Source organism: Podarcis gaigeae, assembly GCF_964106915.1.
Source record: "Podarcis gaigeae genome assembly, chromosome: 7".
Lineage (NCBI taxonomy): Eukaryota > Metazoa > Chordata > Lepidosauria > Squamata > Lacertidae > Podarcis > Podarcis gaigeae.
In genome coordinates, this window is record NC_139683.1 from 15,117,481 (window position 1) to 15,139,318 (window position 21,838).

Below are 21,838 nucleotides of genomic sequence, written 5' to 3' on the forward strand. Positions count from 1 at the left end.
GCAAAGCCAGCTTGTGTAAAGCAATTCCAATGAATTAAGAAATAATCAGAGAAGCAATCCCTTCAGCCCGCTTCCTGAGAAGAGAAGGAGGGGGAAAATATGAAACCTGGATTTTTTATAAATATATATATTTTTTAAGTGCAATGTGCACCAGAAATCATTTACTACCCAAAACGTACAATATGATTCCGGGAGGTGAAATGAGTGGCGGAATGGAGGGATTTCAAAAGCCCAACTCCCCTCTCCCCACCCCTTCTAACACGAAGATGAAATTAGGTGGTAGTAACACACGTGTATTTCTCTTTCTTTTTGCAATTTCTGTTTGCAATTAATTTAATTGAATTCACTCGAGTTTAAACTGGTCCTGTTGAATGGGCAGTTCTCTCCCTCTTCTCTCTCGCTCTCTCTCCCCCCCCCCCTCCAACTTACAGGAGTTCCCTCCCTCTCTCCCTCCTTCCTCCTCCTCTCCCCCCCCCCTTTCCACCCTATTAAAACAACCTCCAAGCCTTCACTGGTTTAAAAAAAAAAAAAAGGAGAAAGCGAGAGAGACCCCTTAACTTGGAGCAGGCAGAATCTCAGCAGCCAAAGGGAGGCAGGAAAAAGAAGACGGGAGAGAGAGAGAGAGAGAGAGAGAGAGAGAGAGAGAGAGAAAGAGGCAAGAGACGTCTGGAAAATATTATCCACCCGCTACTTCCAACTGCTGAGGCTGCTTGCTGCTGCTACGCCGCCGCCGAGCCTGAGATAGAAGTTCCATTCAGCCCGGACCAAAGAGAGAGAGAGAGAGACTTTTTTCCCCCTTCCCTCTTTTGCCTGTTGATGCTGCGCCGCCTTCAACTTTTCTTAGCAACTTCTGCGGCGGGCGCCTGGACTCTCCAACCGCCAGGAACAAGCCCACCGTCTCCATCTCTCTGGAAGCCAGCTTTGAGAAAAAATTAAGGAAGGGGCAAGGAAATTTGAAGGGGGAAAAAGGCCAGAAACTTGATTTTTTTTTTTTTTTAGGGAACTGGGATCCAGGTGGGGGAGAAAAGATCCCCCTTCTGCTCCCTGTTTTCTTCCCCATGGTTTGCAGGCCGTTGGGATCCAGCCCCTCCAAACACCCTCCCGAAAGCGTGAGTTGATCTATTACCTCAATCTGGGGGGAGAGGGCTTCCAGGTCTCCGCACCGCGCCGACGGCCTCTTTGTAGATCTTGGATGAGCAGAGAAGAACTGCAAGGTGAGTGAGGGTTGCTTTTTTTATATATACAAATTGGCAATTTTATTTCTGTTTAGGTTTCTTGCAAGAAATCGTGTGGGGGGGATTTAGGGATGATTTATATTTAAATAAGAGGCGGACATTGCTTCCGAGGAGGGGGACAGAGAAATTTGTGGAGCGCCATCGAGGGAACTCTTTGCGCGCTTGTGCCTTTTAAACCGATGGGAACGCAGGTCTCTGCCCCGAGGAACAGCCTAATTTAATTGCCATTACTGTTGATCACCTGAAGCGTCTTTCAGATAATGCTGTGCATCTCTTTACTGCATCCTGTTTTGGGGAAGCTAAATTTAACACCTAGGCTACCGTGGGTGCGTCTTCAGGGCTCAGGACACGATCCTGCCAAGGTCAACCGCGTTTTAAGGCTGCAATCCTGCGCGTACTTACTTGGGAGCAAAGCCCGTGTGGGCCTAAGCATGGTTAGGTTTTTTTTTGGGGGGGGTGCGCTTCTCTTCTACCGGGGGAAAATGGTATTGGGAGGTGTTCACCTTTGGCCGGATCTTGCCCGTTTTCTTTATCCTGGTCTATAAATCGTTTACCAACCCCGACTCCTCCGAGTTCTGCAAATGCATTAAAGATCGAGGATCGAGCGCTAGGGTTTTGTGGCAGAAGAGAACTTACTCGCGAGTAAACCCCATTGGAAGGGGCTTATGCAGGAGTACATGCATCTAGGTCCTCCTAGGGTTTGGTCTCTTCTCTCATTTCCGTGATAATTGTGGGAACATCCGTAAAATCAATGGAGGGAAATCAGTAAGCCTACTCGCAAGTAACTGGGGGGGCGTGTCTTGTACGCCTAAGTAGAGGAATAGTTTTTCCCTCTCGGCTTGCAAGAAATATATATATATAAAATCACACGTATGAACACACCTATGTAAGCTATAAAAGGTTCTTGGGAGATTTGGAGACATTGATCTGGTTCCAAAATATCAAAGGAGCGAGTCTATTCCGGAAGGCGGGTCTGCTTTCCCCTTCTCTCTCTTTTTGGACTGCATACACTGTAGCTATTTAGACACTTGTAAAAACATGAAACGTGACTTTGCCACGCCCTCCCCTCCCTTCCCGGTTTCAAACGGGTGGAAGAGAGTGGAGAAGGAACCTGGGAAGGAGCAGAAGGCGAGAGGGGGAGGGGTGTGGGTGTCAGATTCCCAGTGATTTATTTATTTATTTATTTATTAAGGAAGGGGGGAGAGGATGTCTCAACAACCTACAAACCGAGCCAGAATCGGCTAATAAATTTGACTGGCGCGAGAAAGGAGCTGCTCCGCAACGCTTCCACCTACGGAACGCGCTGCCACAAGATGGGAGGGTAGCTGGGGTGCGCTCTTGGCTTCTTTCGTTTTTCTTTTTCTAAAAGACGCGTTGATGGGAGCTACAGATCTGTCAAGGCAAAGGCTGTGAAAGGAAGGAGCCGTGTTCAAATGTAATCTGAATAGCCAGATGCTGCGGTGGTGGGGAGGAACATCTGGCTATTGACGCCCCCCCCCCGCCAGCGACCTTGGCCAGAGCTGCTGGGAGTTGGGAGTCCAGCAACATCTGGAGAGCCGGTCTCCCCCTCCCCTCTCTGGAAGAAACATCTGTCTGCTCGGTGTTAGGAAAGGGGTGTGTCTGGTTTGGTGAACCCTTTTTGCAAGACGTTTCGAAATGCTTCGGGGGGGGGGGAGGGAAGCAGAGATAGATACCCACCCTATATTAACACGTGGGCACACTGACTCCTCCACCCCACCCTCAAGATCTGCCAGTGCCTATTTACTCCGGCCTTAAGCCTCGCGGGCTTCAAAGCCCCTTACTCCCAGGTTGTCTATGCGTAGGATCGCTGCCGCAGCTGGGCGCCGTTTTACCGGAGAGGGGAGCAATGCAACTCCTCGACTCCAGGCCTTGCAAGGCTCAGTGCTTTGCTACCCAAGTGCGGTGTGTGGTCGTGGATCGGGGCGAGGGCTTTGCTTTGTTTTTTTCCGGGTGGGCAGGGTTGAGATCCTTTGCCTTGGCGGATGGGGCGCGCCGGCAGGCGAGGGAAATGGAAGGACGTGGCATCGGCTCCGGAGCCGCGCGCGTGCAGACAGGGGCCGATCCGATCCGCTCTCCCCCCATCCGTGGGGCAGGACAAAGGGAGCCAGGCTTGAGAGGAGGCTGCGCTGGCCCCGGCTTGGCAACCGCCTGCCGGGCTCCAAGATGCCTATCTCCTCTCTCTCCATGCCCTGGATAGAAGCCACCTCATTGTTTCGTTCCCACTGCTTTTTTCCCTTTTTATTGCTCCGGATTCAGCAGCCTTTCTTCCCTCGTGGGAAGGCGCAGCGAGTTTGAAAGCAGGGTCCTTTTTGCAAAAGACCACATGCAAGAGAGTCTGGTTGCAAAAGGTTTCGACAGGGCGCAGCTGGAGCGGTTCAATTATGGGGAGGCGGGGAGAAGAGACCGTGGTTATGGGCCAGAGTCCAGAGAGGCGACCCACACGTGTGCAGCATTCGCCCCCCAGCGCATGAAAACAAGCCCCGGCCTGCCTGCAGTCCAGCGCCCCCTTGCAAGGCAGGGGAGAGGCGTCTGGGGGTCCCGGCCGCCTTCCCTTTTTGTAGAGCGAGCAAAAAAAAGAAGAGCGAGGTCGCTCAGCAAAAAGCCAGGCAGACTTTTATTGCAGGCTGGGAACCCACGTGGCAGCAGGCAAGACCCGAGATGCAGGGAATGCCGACGATGAGGTCACTGTGTGGGAGGGTCCGCCTCCTCCTTTATGACGCGGCGCCGCACCCTCTCCTGATTGGCCCCGGCGATCTGGAAGGGGTTCCCCCGGTCGATCCGTGAGACAAGCATGAGGGAAGTGGGGACTTTTTCTACAGCTGGCGCCTCTGAGAGGGAAGAGAAAAAGGAGACGTTTCAAGGGGGTTCTTGGCATAAGGAGCTCCTTTCGACTTCCCAGCCCTGCCTAGAGAGTCGGGAGGTGGAACCTGGGATCTTCTGTTCTCCCACGGAGCTCAAACTCTCTCCTCCCTTTATTATTATTTCAGAATAAAAAATTGAGCCACAGCAGATGTGGAAATGGATTGGAAAACAAAAAAGAAATACGTTGTGGGGGACGGGGACTCCTAGAAGTACTTAATTTACAAAATAGAACATCCAGAAAGTATAAAATCAAGTATAAAGGTATTAAATCAGCATCTGCATAAGGATATGTTCCCAAATTATAACTATAAATGAGTCTCTTACATATGTACGTTAAGTATTATAGGATGATGAGGGCTGCCATATGTCTGGGATTTCATAGGCGGAATTGAGTCTGGCCTTTTTTTTTAAATTGACGGGGGGGGGGAGGAATTTACAAAAGACAGCACAGGTTTTTGTATGTGTGTTTCCCTCCTAAAGAAAGCTCAACAGCTTTGGGTTGTCCTGGTTTTTACTTTTTGAAATATGGCAGCCATAAGGATGATAACTTTCCTCAACATCCCTTGATGTTATTGCACTTATTTTGAAAAGATAAATAGCCATATTCTGCAAATTAAAAACTTTTTTTGATATTATACTGCGCTGAAATGTTTAACTGTTTCTTTGGTTGCCCTTGAATCTTCCCGTCACGCTTGCCCTCCTCTCCTGTGACACCCTCTGAGAGCTGATGGGTTATTATACCATATAGCTGCTCCAGAAACATGGGGCTTGAAGGTTAAGCTTTTCTTTTTTTTTATCTCATTGATTTTGGGCGTTGGGAGGGAGATTTAAAGCAGGTGATTGTGTGCTTCAGATGGTGACTTCATACTACGGAGTGAGTCCCACGGAGCTCTGTAAACGTGCTTAGGCTAGCCTTTCTCCAGCCCCTGCCTTACAAACTGCATTTATTTCCTTAGACTTCAATATGAGTCCATGTGCTCACTTTTCCTAGTACAGTGGTACCTTGGTTTACAACCATAATCCGTTATGGACGTCCGGTTGTAAACCAAAACAGGTTGTTACCCAAGGCGCACTTTCGCCAATGGGGCTTCCCCCCAAAAAAGGGTTGTCATTCAATAAATAAATAAATGGGTTGTAATAAAAAAAAGGGGTTTGATGTGGTTGTAATCCAAAATGGTTGCAAACCAAGGTTTGACGTGGTTGTAATCCAAAATGGTTGCAAACCAAGGTATACAATGCACAAGGTTGTGTACAATAAAATCAAAGGAAACAAGAGGTGAAAAGGAATCACCCAGGTACAAAACCTATTTCCATAGATGCAGGCTGCAGCTAATAATGTTTAAACCTGGGTTGGAAGGCAGTTATGTTCGCCAACAGAAGTATAAGGATTGTCTTACCATTTTAGTAAATGTGTTTCATGTACAAAATGAAAATAACCAGGGGCGGGGAAGAGTGACCCCACTCCCAAATAAAAGGATTAATTTAGATTTTAACCATTTAAAACAGATGTGGGGAATTGGTGGCCCTTCATATGTTGTTGGATTCTAGCTCTCAGTACAGTGGTACCTCGCAAGACGAATGCCTCGTAAGACGAAAAACGCACAAGACGAAAGGGTTTTTCGTTTTTTGAGTTGCTTCGCAACACGATTTTCCCTATGGGCTTGCTTCGCAAGACGAAAACGTCTTGCGAGTTTGCTTCCTTTTTCTTAAAGCCGTTAATACTCAGGGAATCCGCGCTCCGCAAGACGAAAGAATCGCAATACGAAACAACTCGCGGAACGAATTAATTTCGTCTTGCGAGGCACCACTGTATTGTTAGCCAGCATGGCCAGTGGTCAGGGATGACTGGAATCAAAGGTGCCAGCTTTTCCATATAATTGAGGGGCTTGACATACGTCTCAAGGAGCCAGGGGGTGGAGCCAAGCGCCCTCTGAAAATTGGAAGAGGCCTGGCCCTGGCTCCCCCAAAAAATACATTGGGGTTGGGGCCAAAACTGCCTTGGCCCCTAGGGGTCTGCCCCCAATGATGGGAGTTCAACATCTGGAAGGTCACAGATGCCCCACCCTAGATTTGTGGGCTTTGTTTGTATGAACAGAACTTGGGGTTTGAGGTGATGGGAAGGACCCTCTGTGACGTAAACATATGAGAGAGTGCTGGGGTGAAATAGTTAAACAGGTTGCCCAGTCAGGACCCAGGGGGGTGGAGTCAGTGGGAGTATAAAACCAGTTCTGGGAGGGGCAAAGGGAGAAGTTCATTGGGAGTTGGGTGGGTGGTTGGAGTGGGGGTGAATTGGGATAGAGTCTGTGGGTAGGTTGAGTTATTGTAGCGAAATAGGCTGAGTCAGGAACAGTTAGGAGCCAGGAATACAAGTAAATATCTGAGAGGTGGTTTAGTGAGTGAGAGCAGGTAGCGGAAGTTATAGGTCTGGATAGGCACCCCATGACTGTAATTGACCGATACCATTTATGAAACCACACGCTTGTTAAACTGCAATAAATAACAAAAGTTTGTTTCAATTTAACCCTGACTGGACTCAGTATTGTTCCAGGTAGGGCTTGGGTGGTGGCAGTGAGAAATAAAGTGGTGGCACAGGGATCCATAGATGGTGAAACGTCCGGGGACCCTGTGTGATCGCCACACCCTCCTTCCATGCACACAATACAGTGGTACCTCTGGTTGCAAACGGGATCCGTTCCGGAGGCCCATTCGCAACATGAGCAGAATGCAACCCACGTCTGCGCGGGTCGTGAGTTACCGCTTCTGCGCATGATGCCATTTTGCACATCTGCGCATGCGCAAGTGGCAAAACCCGGAAGTTACGCTTTCCAGTACTTTGGGTCACCGCAGGACGCAACCTGAAAACGCTCAACCTGAAGCAAAAGTAACATGAGGTATGACTATAATTGCACTCCTTCCTCTTGCCCCAGATTGACCAACAAAGCAAAGGCATTGCGGTTGGTAGCACAGAACAATGGAAACAAATAATTGGCTGTATCAAAAGTCCTTGGTGGTTGCATCCAGCATGTGTGCTCCGATCCTTTGAAGAAACAAAGGACCCGAGCACACATACTGGAAGCAAGCTTTATTCAAATAAATGGGATAATGCTGAGCAAAGATGCTTAGGATCAGGGTATTAGAGAGAAATAACTTTCTCAAGGCCACAAGAAATCCATAAGTAGATTAAGTAGATTGAAGGCCGACTGGACCTCATTGGCTCACCACTCTTTGAAATAGTGTGTAACTGACAAGCCACATATATTATCCCCAGTGGTTTCTAGTTTCCACACATCTTTAAGTAATAGCTATCAGCAGGAGCAGAAAATAAAACCTACCACCACCCAGCAGTCTGCACAGGGAACAGGACAATGAGACAGCTTTGAAACTTGAGACTTGGCCTTTTCAGTTCTCTTCCAACCCACTGAAATGAGATGCATCAATTTGCAAGCCAGCAGAGGCTGCAGTCCAACACAGGCATGCAAAGGAATGAGCCTCCTTGAATTCAGTGGGACTTTCTTCTGAGGAAATCTGCACAGGCACAAGCTATCCCTGGGAAGTCTGTTCCACTGAAATAGATGAGGCTTGCTCTGCTGCAAAATCCAGTTAAGTGATTAGAGAACTGAAACTTGAGGCTCGTTTAGCTTCTGATGGTTCAAAATATAATTGCTGCTGATTAATCCAAGGATAGCAGTGCTCCTTTGCGCTGTATCAAGACCTGTATGCTGGGATGGTAAATAAACCCATATATAAGAAGAACAAGGGACGTGGGTGGCGCTGTGGGTAAACCACAGAACCTAGGACTTGCCGATCAGAAGGTCGGCAGTTCGAATACCCGTGACGGGGTGAGCTCCCGTTGCTTGGTCCCTGCTGCCAACCTAGCAGTTCGAAAGCATGTCAAAGAGCAAGTAGATAACTAGGTGCCGCTCTGGCAGGAAGGTAAACGGCGTTTCCATGTGCTGCTCTGGTTCGCCAGAAGTGGCTTAGTCATGCTGGCCACATGCCCCAGAAGCTGTACGCTGGCTCTTTCGGCTAATAAAGCAAGATGAATGCTGCAACCCCAGAGGCGGTCACAACTGGACCTAATGGTCAGGGGTCCCTTTCCCTTTCCCTTTAGGGCTGTTCTCCAGCATATTTTTACAGCAGGAAAAACCAGTGATGCTTTCACCCTTAGTTGCATTTGCCCTGTGTGACATGATCATGTGACATGAACATATCAGCAGGCTTGAGGAAACCCCAAGGTTTGCAGAAGTATGACAAATCTATAGAAAGGGGGAATTCCAAAAACAGCTCAATGATGAGGACTAAGAGTATATGCACGCTATACCTTCTAACACATATTTGAAACAAGTTCTTTGCCTCCAAGAATTCTGGGCACTGTCGTTTGCCCCTCACAGTTACACTCCTCACAAACCTGAACAAACTACAGTGCCCAGAATTCTTTGAGGGAAAGAATGTGCCTTGAAGGTGCTTTGAAGGCTACAGTGGTACCTTGGGTTAAGAACTTAATTTGTTCTGGAGGTCCATTCTTAACCTGAAACTGTTCTTAACCTGAGGTGCCACTTTAGCTAATGTGTCCTCCTGCTGCTGCTGCACCACTGCCACACGATTTCTGTTCTCATCCTGAAGCAAAGTTCTTAACCCGAGGTATTATTTCTGGGTTAGTGGAGTCTCCAATCTGAAGCGTCTGTAGCCCGAGGTACCACTGTGAAATATACTCTGAGTCGAGAGTGGATTTCATGCTCTTTATTCAGCTCATAGTGGTGAGGAGGAATGGAGGTTCCCCCAGAATGTCTGCTTTTTATACATTATTTACACAATGGGCCCCACGTGATTGGCTAATTCCAGGATTCTCCTGTAGGCCAATCAGGTCGCAGATTCATTTCCACCTGGAGCTGGATTGGGTGGCTCCTGTGGACCAATCAGACTGCTGCATTCTGGGTCCTATTGTTCTAGGACCAATCAGACTGCTGCATTCTGAATCTTATTGTTCTAGGACCAATCAGACTGCTGCATTTTGGATCCTGTTCAACTCAGTACATAACACACTGTATACTGTCTGTACACAAATGTGCTCAGTGGGTACAGAATGCTGGCTAACTCGAGAGGCATTGAACAGAAAATGTGTAGGGGGGAGGAATGTAAACAGAGTAGCTAGAATCCTGAGGAGGCGCATAATGCAATGTGTTGCAGGTCTCTCCTGTAGACCACTGTTCAGGGGGCAAAGTTGTATTAATATTTGTTAGCGTTCCATCCATTCACACAGTTTGTGATTCTGCAATGTGTACATTTAGCCACCTCTACATAACTAGTTGCCAGAGGTATTTTGTGCTTCTTGCTAATTATATAGGGGGTTAGGTTCACCTTTAGCCGGTCCAGTATTGCAGAGACTATTTCCTAGCATGTCTTTTCATAGAGGGGCTCGTGTACCTGCACACATCACTCCGTGACAGGAATGTGCAAAATAGCTACTGCATGATCTAGCATGGAGAATGATTTGAAAGATTGCCAGATAAAACCTCGCTTTGGTCACAGGACAGGCTAACTAGGTGGCCTTAAGGCAAATCCTCACCTCTTGCCTGGTTTTATTAAGGATTAGTCAATGGCTACTAGTCCTGAGGGGCGCGGGTGGCACTGTGGGTTAAACCACAGAGCCTAGGGCTTGCTGATCAGAGGGCTTGCGGTTCAAATCCCTGCGACGGGGTGAGCTCTCATTGCTCGGTCCCTGCACCTGCCAACCTAGCAGTTTGAAAACACATCCCAAGTGCAAGTAGATAAATAGGTACCACTCCAGCAGGAAGGTAAACGGTGTTTCTGTGTGCTGCTCTGGTTCGCCAGAAACGGCTTAGTCATGCTGGCCACATGACCTGGAAGCTGTACGCCGGCTCCCTCAGCCAATAAAGCGAGATGAGCGCCGCAACCCCAGAGTCGGCCATGACTGGACCTAATGGTCAGGGGTCCCTTTACCTTTACTAGTCCTGATGGCTGTGCGTTGCTTTTAAGTGCAGGAGGAAGTAAACTACTGAATGTAAGTTGCCGGAAATCACAAGTTTGGTGAGTGGACACTTTTGTGTCCTGCTTGTGGACTTGCTATGTCTGGGCATACTTGGCTATTTTAAGACCAGGATGCTGGACAAGACGGGGATTTGGGTCTGATCCACCAGGGCTCGTTCTTTGTTCTTTTTGACCACCACTCACCCCAGCAATATGGCAACAATAGCACTTGCCCTCCCTTACTGAGCCTGCTAGCAATTGCAGGGATAATAAATAGGATGTGCTTTGAACACAAGCACATGCAATCCTATGCACACTTACATGGGAGTAAACAGCACTGGATAAAGTGCAGTTTATGTGCATGCATAGGATTGCACAATATGAATGCAAAGTATTATTCTCACTTACCAAACACCCAATACTTTCACTTCCAGCACAATATTGTTCAATGGAAGATATTTACATGCTTAGTTATGTGAGTCACTGGGTACTTCCAGCCTCACAAAAGCCTTCCTTTTTCTCAGTATAGTATCCATCCCTCCCCCTCATTTATTACTAAGAAGTCAACATTCCTTCCCAAAATGTTGGCATTCCCATACTTTCCTCATTGGCATCCTTCAAATGATATTTGCACCATCTTTCTTTCTTTCTTTCTTTCTTTCTTTCTTTCTTTCTTTCTTTCTTTCTTTCCAACTCTTAGGGGCCAAGGTCCCTTTGGCACCCTCAATAAAATATTTTGGGGGGGGGGCACACACACCTAAAGTTGATCAGAATTGCCATTCAAATGGTGTGTTTGTGCCATGTCTACTGACTTGATTATGTGGGCCAGAACTTACCTGGGCCCCTCCAATATTTTATTTAAGTTGGCATCCTTGGATACCAGTTTTATACTCCCTATCACTAATCCAGATTAGTTAGAACCCTTATTTTTGACTATCTGCACTCTTTGGAAGCGGGGAGAGACCTTCATTTTAACGAAGCATAGGTAAAGGTAAAGGGACCCCTGACCATTGGGTCCAGTCATGACCAACTCTGGGGTTGCGGCGCTCATCTCGCTTTACTGGCCGAGGGAGCCGGCGTACAGCTTCTGGGTCATGTGGCCAGCATGACTAAGCCGCTTCTGGCGAACCAGAGCAGCGCACGGAAACACTGTTTGCCTTTCCACCAGAGCAGTATCTATTTATCTACTTGCACTTTGACATGCTTTCGAACTGCTAGGTTGGCAGGAGCAGGGACCGAGCAACGGGAGCTCACCCCATTGCGGGGATTCAAACCTTCTGATCGGCAAGCCCTAGGCTCTGTGGTTTAGACCACAGTGCCACCCACGTCCCTTAACGAAGCATGCCTTCAGCTAAAAGGTGTAAGACTTGAGAGCAATGGCGTAGGCAAACTGACAGTTCAGAATAGGGCCCCACGCCTTTTAATTCAATGCTACTCGGAGACCCCATATTGGGGTCTCTGAGAATGTACAGCTGGTTTCATGTTTATAATGGCCTCATTTTTTTATTATTATTTCTTTTTTCATTATTGAAAGCTGGGCTCTCTCCTGTTCTTTAATTTGCACTTAAAACAGAGACCTGACGTCGGCTCTGTCTGATCCCTGCAGTGAAGATCAATGACATGTAAAAAATCTGGAAATGATAAATGAGCGGGAGACTAAGGCAACTGGGCTGCAGAGCAGTAAAGCCGTACAGATGTAACATAACTGTTCGGTTTCCCCTTCCATTGGCTCTTAAAACTGGAAGGGGAAAGAATGCTGACAGCTATTTTATGTTCATAATGAATGAACGCTGGGAATCATTTGTACTTCAAAGATGGATTTGCTTCTGCTGCTGCCAAAATTAAGTCTCAGCCAGCTTCCCAGAAATGGGGGTGCCAATCGGCTAATGTAGCAATCGGCTAATGTTATAATTTACAGGTGCCTGCGTACGGTTCGAATGTAAATACAGTAAGTGTGAATGTAGAGATGACCACCCTCTGAAACTCCTTCTGCAGCTTTTCGGAAGCTGAAGGATGCAGCAGATCTCTGGTTCATCTGACTGGTTCCTGGCACAACAGAGAATCATGTCTTGAATTTGAGGGGGCTGTTCCTGGAAAAGAGGCAGTCTGAGAGGAGAATAAATCAAGTCATGTGAGGGAGAACTTTAGGATGAGGTGGAGAAGCATATAATTGGGTAGAAGAATAAAGGTAATCGGTAAAGGTAAAGGACCCCTGGGTGATTAAATCCAGTCAAAGGAGACTATGGGGTTGTGGCTCTCATGGCCGAGGGAACCGGTGTTTGTCCACAGACAGCTTTCCGGGTCATGTGGCCAGCATGACTAAACCACTTCTAGCGCAATGGAACACCGTGGTGGAAACCAGAGTACACAGAAACACCATCTACCTTCCTGCCACAGTGGTACCTATTTATCTACTTGCACTGGTGTGCTTTCGGACTGCTAGGTTGGCAGCAGTTGGGACAGAGCAACAGGAGCTCAGCCCATCACATGGATTCGAATTCCTGACCTTCCGATCAGCAAGCCCAAGTGACTCAGTGGTTTAAGTCATGTGACATATTTATGCTGCTCCTGGTCTTGGAACTTTACTCATTTACATAGAATCATTTAGTCCTTCGTGTATTCATCTAGTCAAAGCCCGGGCAATGCAGGGAATCCAGTACTATAGGAGAGGCATTCGTGGACTGTGGTCCATTCCAGCTCATTGTCTAAGTGGGTTAAGAGTAACGGGTGTCAACCTGATATCCCTTTTCTAGCAAGTGCCAATCTCCCGTATCTTCTCCAGGGCTTTGCCACTTGTTCCCCAACCCCTGGCCAGCTTGCAGTCATTTTGAGATCACTTCTGAAAGCTCCTCAATATGAAATTAGAACTGAAAAAAGCAAAAAACCCAAGCCTTTAGTAATTATTATTATTATTATTTCCCCCTTGAACTGGAACGGAGCAGAACCTGAGCCATTGTTTGACAGTCATGATTTGAACCTGAACCAGAACAAGAGTCCTTAGGTTTCCAGTTTGTTTGGGGGGTTACAGCCTGTATTGGCTAGACGAGTGAGTGAGGAATTCTCCAGTTGTGGCTGTGTTTGACCTCAAGTGGGATTTCCTGGCTATTTGGAATTGTTCCAGCCACCAAGACTTTCCTTTTGCAGGCTTATCAAATTTGTAACAAGCAGATTGGGGGCTGGAACGGTGCCAAGCAGCAGCCGCAGCAGCAACAGCGGCTGCCACAATCGGGTCCCGATTTTTAACTATCAGATCCTGGGCATCAGATAGCAAAGGCCCCGGTTTCAAAGTCCTGTATCAAATGTCCGTGTTTTGCTATGACTGCAGTCCTGCCCAAGGACTGGAAACCCGTTGGCTTCAGCTGTGTTCAGGATTCTGGGCAAAGCAACTCAAGATTTCAGTCTTAATAGTGGGACAGATCAGGAAAATGCTTGGGGATATCAATTTAGCTTGTGTGCTGATGGATTGCATTGCGGCAAGTGACAGAACTTTTGCATGTGGAAGGTCCCCAGCATCTCCAGGTATAGGTGAGAGAGTGGTCACCTCATACCATGAAGGTAGCTAGTAGTAGAAGAAGAGGAGTTTAGATTTGATATCCTGCTTTATCACTACCCGAAGGAGTCTCAAAGTGGCCAACAATCTCCTTTCCCTTCCTCCCCCACAACAAACACTCTGTGAGGTGAGTGGGGCTGAGACACTTCAGAGAAGTGTGATTAGCCCAAGGTCACCCAGCAGCTGCATGTGGGGGAGCAAACCCCGTTCACCAGATTACGAGACTACCGCTATTAACCACTACACCATAAGACCCAGCTTCAAACCTCAGCATCTCCAAAGTAATGGTCTGAAATCTTGGAGGGCCGCTGCCAGTCAGTGTAGATAATTACAGAGGGAGAAGAGGCTGGGGGTTTGTCTCCAGTGGAGGCCTACCTCCCCCCCCCCTGCATCTGCTGCCTGAGGTAGGCACCTCATCTTGCCTACTCCTCACAAGCCAGTTCCTATGTCCTTCTGAACACCTTCCATTTGGTTGGAATGAAATTAAATGCAGAAAAACGAATCGTATATTTTTTTTTAGAGTTGGAAGGGAATTGAACCTGCAGCCTTGGCATTATCAGCGCCACACTCTTACCAGCTGAGCTATCCAGGCATCATGCTTTCAACATGTATTTTGTATAAATGAATTCTGTGTGCTAGGTTGGGGGCGCGTGGGGAGGGAGGGCATAGGTGCCAACTTTCAGATTCGAAAATAAGGGATCAGCAACCTCACCTGTCCCGGGGACAGTCTATGGGATATCTAACAATCAAGGATAGCAGCGGGAAACGGCACTGGAATAAGGGAATTTCCCATCCCACAAAAAAGGGAAGGTTGACAACTATGAGGGAAGGAGGGAGGGAGAACAAGAGAGAAAGAATGAGTGAGATACAGAGATTACTTTAAGTCCTACAGGATGCTTAACTGTAAAGCAACCGCAAGCAGCAGGCATCTCTTAATTGTCACATTGCTGCAAAGTCTACAGTCTTTGGCTAAACTCTCATATCAAGCTACTGAAGTCAAAGAATTTCCCACAGATTTTTGCTGTGCTTTTAAGTATGTGGCAAATCTCCCACTGAGTTCAAGGCAGCCCAAATTACATCTGTCAGGTTGTTTTGATTCATTTGAAACTATGGGCTTAATCAGCTACACCCAGGGCCTTTTTTCACATGACCATTTGGCTCAAGCTAATCACTCTTTTAACTTACACAGATTTTGGATGCCCCCTGCTTCTCCACCAGTAGTGCTTATCCATAAGTATCACAGCGAGGAGAAGCCGCAGTGGCAGCTTCTGGGGAGATCTTGCGAGAGCGCTGTGATATCTTGTGAGAGCTCTGTAAGATCTTGATCTCTCTCCAGAAGCCATTGCCACACAACCCTGGCAAGGAAGGCCAGAGGCGGGCAGTGGCGGGGGGATGGCACCTTTCCATTTTGCTTCTGGTAGCAAAACAGGATGGGCCACCCCTGCCATACATGTCACCAAGTTGAGCATAGCTGCTATGTTAATTTTTCCGGCAGAGAGTCACTGTTGCTAACCGGGAGGGGAAGGCGGTAGGGATGTTGGCATGGTGCAAATGCACTGGCAGAGCAAATCTGGTGTTCCTGCCAATGTGTTTGCACCATGCCTAGCTCTCCCTGCCACCTTGCTCCTCTCCATCCTGGTAAACCCCAGTCAGATGTGGATTTAGGGCAGCACAACCGGTGTCCCCACACTGGGCACTGAGCCAAGGGGGTTGCTGCAACTGTGATGTGGTGCACGTGCATAATGGAAAGTGTGAAGCGGGACACACCCAATTTTGGCCTTGCACAGGGTGCCACTGAAATTTGAAAGACCAAAGTCTCCCTCTACTCCAGGGGCCCACCCTTTGGGAAGCTGGTGCAGCAGCTCTGCCCAACCTCACAAGCCATTTCTGAGCAAACCCCATTGTGCAGGGACCTGTGGACAGATGTTGTTAGACTGCAGATCCTATCATCCCTGCCCTTTGGCTGTGGTGGTTGTCACTGATGGAGGTTGGAGGGCCACAAGTTTCCTAGCTATGGTCTACTGAGTTCAACTGGGTTTATTTTCAGGTAGGACTTCAGGCTTCACCTTCCTCTCCCTGTGGCTTCTCTGTTGATCTGATACTTCCTTAGGATGCTTTCTGGTAGCTCTTATTTTTGTCTGCTGGTATACAGAATCTGCTAATGATTGTCATGAGTTTGGTTAGGAGCCTTTGGAGGCTATTGTTCTGTGATGTATTTTGTCTGATTATGCTGCAAACAGCTGTAGGATCTTACAGGATGGCTTGGATGATGATGATGATGCACAGGACTGGTTGGCTTGGGTTCTGATAGCTGTGATTCCTGCATTGCAGGGTGTTTGGCTAAATGACCCCTGGGGTCCCTTCCAACTCCACAATTCTATGATCCTAACATAGTCACCGGGATGCAGGTGGCGCTGTGGGTTAAAACCTCAGCGCCTAGGACTTGCCGATCGAAAGGTCGGCGGTTCGAATCCCTGCGGCGGGGTGCGCTCCCGCTGCTCGGTCCCAGCGCCTGCCAACCTAGCAGTTCGAAAGCACCTCTGGGTGCAAGTAGATAAATAGGGACCGCTTACCAGCGGGAAGGTAAACAGCATTTCCGTGTGCGGCTCTGGCTCGCCAGATGCAGCTTTGTCACACTGGCCACGTGACCCGGAAGTGTCTCCGGACAGCGCTGGCCCCTGGCCTCTTGAGTGAGATGGGCGCACAACCCCAGAGTCTGTCAAGACTGGCCCGTACGGGCAGGGGTACCTTTACCTTTACCTTTAACCTAGTCACCATCTTCTTAGTCAAGTAGTTGCTTCAATATGCCCAAATTCTTAATGGATTGAGTTGGGTTGGGGGTGGTTAGTGATTCTGGTTTTTGTAGATGGTTGCAGCATCAAGCAGTGTGTCAATGAACCACCACAGATACAGAACATTGCAAGACAGATTGTCCATCACCCCTTTATCTAATGAATAATGGCAGGGGTGGAGCAAGGTGGGGGTGGTGTGCACTGGGTGCCAACTCTGAGGGAGGGTTGACATTTGGTGCACCGTCTGCCCACGACTCCCGCCTACCCCTACTCTGGCAGCCTTCCCCCCTCGTTTTCACAGCCTCATGCTCCCTGGCTGCTGGCGGAGGCATGGAGGGAGAGAACAGGAAGGAGGCAGGGGAGCAAAGAGGTGCAGGGAAGGAGAGAAGCAATAATAATAATAATAATAATAATAATAATGTATACCCCGCCCATCTGGCTGGGCTGCCCCAGCCACTCTGGGCGGCTTCCAACCAAATATTAAAATACAGTAATACATCAAACATTAAGAGCTTCCCTAAACAAGGCTGCCTTCAGATGTCTTCTAAAAGTTTGGTAGTTGTTGTTCTCTTTGACATCGAGTGGGAGGGCGTTCCACAGGGCGGGCACCACTACTGAGAAGGCCTTCTGCCTGTTTCCCTTTAACTTGGCTTCTCGCAGTGAGGGAACCGCCAGAAGGCCCTTGGTGCTGAACCTCAGTGTCCGGGTAGAATGATGGAGGTGGAGACGCTCCTTCAGATATACTGGACCGAGGCCATTTAGGGCTTTAAAGATCAGCACCAACACTTTGAATTGTGCTCGGAAACGTACTGGGAGCCAATGTAGGTCTTTCAAGACCGGTGTTATGTGGTCTCGGCTGCCGCTCCCAGTCACCAGTCTAGCTGCCGCATTCTGGATTAGTTGTAGTTTCCGGGTCACCTTCAAAGGTAGCCCCACATAGAGCGCATTGCAGTAGTCCAAGCAGGAGATAACCAGAGCATGCACTACTCTGGCGAGACGGTCAGAGGGCAGATAGGGTCTCCACCTACGTACCAGATAGAGCAGGTAAACAGCTGCCCTGGACACAGAATTGACCTGCACCTCCATGGACAGCTGTGAGTCCAAAATGACTCCCAGGCTGCGCACCTGGTCCTTCAGGGGCACAGTTACCCCATTCAGGACCAGGGAGTCCTCCACACCTGCCCTCCTCCTGTCCCCCCAAAACAGTACTTCTGTCTTGTCAGGATTCAACCTCCTGACAAGAAGCAAAAGGTCCCTCAACTCAGGACCCAAACCCTGGAACCACAGAAAGCTCAACAACTTTGGGCAACCCTCCCCTAAAGAAACCTCAACAACTCCTTGCAATAATAATGGGTAGATCACAGCCAGTCTTTTTATACTGTGAGTAGATGGCAGTCTCTTGGGAGTCCAACCAGATTTCAACTAGAGTCCAAAGAAATTTTCCACACCGGGTACCACCTGACCTTGCTATGCCACTGCATAATGGTTTTCAATGGAGTCAGTTCACACGTCCAGCTGCTCCGTCATCTGGCACTGAGAAACCAAGTGATGGACACAGACGTGTAAGAAACAGCCTTGAAACTTCAAACTGCTGGCGACACATTTTAGGGTGTGACTCTGTAGATCCTGCCAGACCCAAGGGTTTAGATCTTTTAAGAATGCATCTCCATTACAGAATCTGGAATAAGCTTTCTCTCTCTGAAGCTGTACATGAAAGCAAGCTTACTGCCTTCTTTAAACCTCCCCCACTCTTAACTTTAAAATCTCTAAAAAGGGTTCCTTTCTCTTTGACTCCTGTCCTTGCGATCTGCTAGAAGTGATTGAATATGTCCTTTTCTAAGTTATAAAAGGGTGTAGCCCCCATCCTCCCCTCCCCCATGCCGTAAAGCCCTGTAAGACAGAAATGTAAACAGTTGATGAGTGTTGTATGGCTATAGTTAAGTAGAAAATCTTTTTTCCCAGCCTTTCAAAGGGATGGTCCTCAAGCATATAATGATGTCAGAGGGTGTAGTTCCAAATCAGATGTGGCCAACAGATGGTGTGCTGAATATTATCAGCATGCACACAGAAAATAGTGAATGCAAGGAAAATGTGAATAATGGGGAAAGGGGCAGAAGTTTGGGGATGGGTCTGGCTACACTGCCAGAGTTCGGTTTAGGAATACATTTCACTTGAAAATATGTTTTCCTAGCTAAGGCAGCAACCCTAAACTCTGCATTAGAGAGGTAAAGGTAAAAAGGTAAAGGACCTCTGGACGGTTAAGTCCAGTCTAAGGCGACTATGGGGTTGTGGCACTCATGGCTGAGGGAGCTGGCGTTTGTCCACAGACAGCTTTCCAGATCATGCAGCCAGCATGACTAAACTGCTTCTGGTGCAATGGGACACCATGAGAGAAACCAGAGCACACGGAAATGCCGTTTACCTTCCCGCCACAGCAGTACCTATTTATCTACTTGCACTGGCATGCTTTCGAACTGCTAGGTTAGCAGAAGCTGGGACAGAGCAACAGAGAGAGCTCACCCCATCACACGGATTCGAACTGCCGACCTTCTGATCGGCAAACCCAAGAGGCTCAGTGGTTTAGACCACAGCGCCACCCACATCCCTCTGAAGAGAGGAAGTCCCACTGAACTTAGTGGAACTCTCATTCTGATAAAACATGTAAGATTATGTGGTAGAGACTGTACATAATTCATTGAAATTCTCCATTAGGGCTCCTCCATTATCCACCAGTCCTAACCATCTTGCTTGCCTTCTTACTTGTAACCAGTCCAGAGGGTGGCACTGAGTGTCAGGCTCCTCCTTGGTTTCAAGTATTGGAAGATTTGGGACATAATAATAATAATAATAATAATAATAATAATAATAATAATTTATTTATATCCCGCCCTCCCCAGCCAAAGCCAGGTTCAGAGCGGCTAGCAACTGTAAAAATAACACAGTTTACATAAAATCACAATCAATTAATCAAAATACATTCTAAAAACAATTCATTCTAAAATCAATTCAGCGTCAAATTAATGGCAACCATTGGGCTAGAGTTCTATGAGGATTACAGAAGGAGGGGGTCAGACTGTGTCTTGGCCAAAGGCCTGGTGGAACAGCTCTGTCTTGCAGGCCCTGTGGAAAGATGTCAAGTCGCGCAGGGTCCTAGTCCCTTGTGACAGAGCGTTCCACCAGATCGGGCCACAGCCGAAAAAGCCCTGGCTCTGGTTGAGTCCAGCCTCACCTCCCTGTGGCTCAGGATCTCCAAGATCTTTTTATTTGAAGACTGTATGGTCCTCCGTGGGACATACCAGGAGAGGCGGTCCCACAGGTATGAGGTCCTAGGCAGCGCATATTTAAACTGTGGAACTCCCACAGGAGGCAGTGACAGCTTTAAAAACAGATTAGACAAATTCCTCGAGTAGTGGCCTATTCATGGCTACTAGCCATGATGGCTATGCTCTGCTTCCACAGTTGAAGGCAGCAATGCTTCTGAAGACCAGTTGCTGGAAACTACAGGAGGGCAAAGGGCTCTTGTGTGCAAATCCCACTTGATTGTTTCCCACAAGCAACTATTCAGCCACTGTGAAAACAGGACGAAGGACTAGATAGGCCATTGGCCTGATTCAGCCAGCTCTTATTATGCTTTTAGTGTTGTTGCCCATGTAGTACACAGCTGTGAGAAGGAAGTGGGCAATCAAGAATTTGTTGTTGTTGTTGTTTGGTCGTTTAGTCGTGTCCGACTCTTCGTGACCCCATGGACCAGAGCACGCCGGGCACCCCTGTCCTCCACTGCCTCCCGCAGTTTGGTCAAACTCATGCTGGTAGCTTCAAGAACACTGTCCAACCATCTCGTCCTCTGTCATCCCCTTCTCCTTGTGCCCTCAATCTTTCCCAACATCAGGGTCTTTTCCAGGGAGTCTTCTCTTCTCATGAAGTGACCAAAGTATTGGAGCCTCAGCTTCAGGATCTGTGCTTCCAGTGAGCACTCAGGGCTGATTTCCTTCAGAATGGATAGGTTTGATCTTCTTGCAGTCCTTGGGACTCTCAAGAGTCTCCTCCAGCACCATAATTCAAAAGCATCAATTCTTCAGTGATCAGCCTTCTTTATGGTCCAGCTTTCACAACTAATCAAGAATTAGTTGGCTCTGATTCTACTTACTGATGGTCTCCTTGCCGTTTGCTCCCTCAGTCTAGTGGGCACCAACCATCATTGGCTGTGATCAAACACATGGCCAGCCAAGCTGTGCATGAAACTGAAGTCATTTCTTTACTTGCAGTAGACCCATTAAAAGCAATGGACCTAGCTTAGTCATGTTCATTAATTTCTTGGGTAAAACCTAAGCTGAATACTATCCATGGAGTTGAAGACCTGAACTATTACAGTCGTACCTTGGTTTTCAAACAACCTAGTTCTCGAACGTTTTGGCTCCCGAACGCCACAAACCCGGAAGTGACTATTCTGGTTTGTGAACTATTTTTGGAAGCCAACGTCCGACGGGGCTTCCGCGGCTTTAAATTGGCAGCCAATCAGAAGCCGGATTCTGTTCCGCTTCCAAGGTACGACTATTTATTTTATTTGTGTACTGCCCTATATATATCTGCATGTCTCAGGGTGATTAACAACATAAAGTCACAAAATACATAATAAAAACAAAAACCCAATAATCCCCCCCTTCCAAAACACATTTTTAAAGGGCTTTGGCTGTCAATCAGCCGAAGGCCTGGTTAAAGAGAAACATTTTTGCCTGGCACCTAAAGGTGTATAATGAAGGCGCCAACCGAACCTCCCTGGGGAGAGCATTCTACCGTATCCTCTTTGAAACTGCAGGGGATTCTGGGCTGCTCCTTTCAAATTGCATGCAGCTTGCAGTATTGCTGTTCCAAGCAATGACTTCAGTCACTTGCACAGCTTGGCTTGCATGACGGTACCACTGCATGCATCGTTGCCAGAGAAGTTGCTGGAGAATCTTAATCGGAATGAAGGAATGATGGTGACTTGGCTAGGCTCCTAGTTCTTCCCCTTATTTGATGTTTGCTGAAAGCTAAGAAAAATTATACGCAACCCTGGGTGCCACTGAACTGGTACATATGGTACCTTTCCCCTCCCTGTATTGTTTGAAGTCTGGTGTTTGATTGCTATATAAGAGATCTGAGGATATATGCCAAATAAAAATGTTTGAAATGTAGGAGGGGGTCTATTCCACCTAGGGATGGCAGAGAAATTTGATTTAGTTAACATTTAAAGGCAAACCTGCCTAATTAACACTCTGAAACAATGCAAGCCGAAACACAGCAACCCTTTGAAATTCACACTTCTCTGAATTTTTCAACTTAGCTGTCCAGTCTTCACGTAATGTGTACAAAATTCATATACTATGGCAAAGATTACATAAGAGGCATAC

General features: G+C 47.7%; 1 protein-coding gene across 1 annotated transcript in view; it reads left to right on the forward strand.

The window, feature by feature from the left end:
* Positions 1-547: 547 nt before the first annotated feature.
* HAS2 (hyaluronan synthase 2) overlaps positions 548-21,838 on the forward strand; it is a 40,634-nt gene continuing 19,343 nt past the window's right edge. The window contains exon 1 of the mRNA XM_083749220.1: positions 548-1,214. The gene's annotated coding sequence lies outside the window, so the exon portion shown is untranslated. The remainder of the gene's footprint in view (positions 1,215-21,838) is intronic.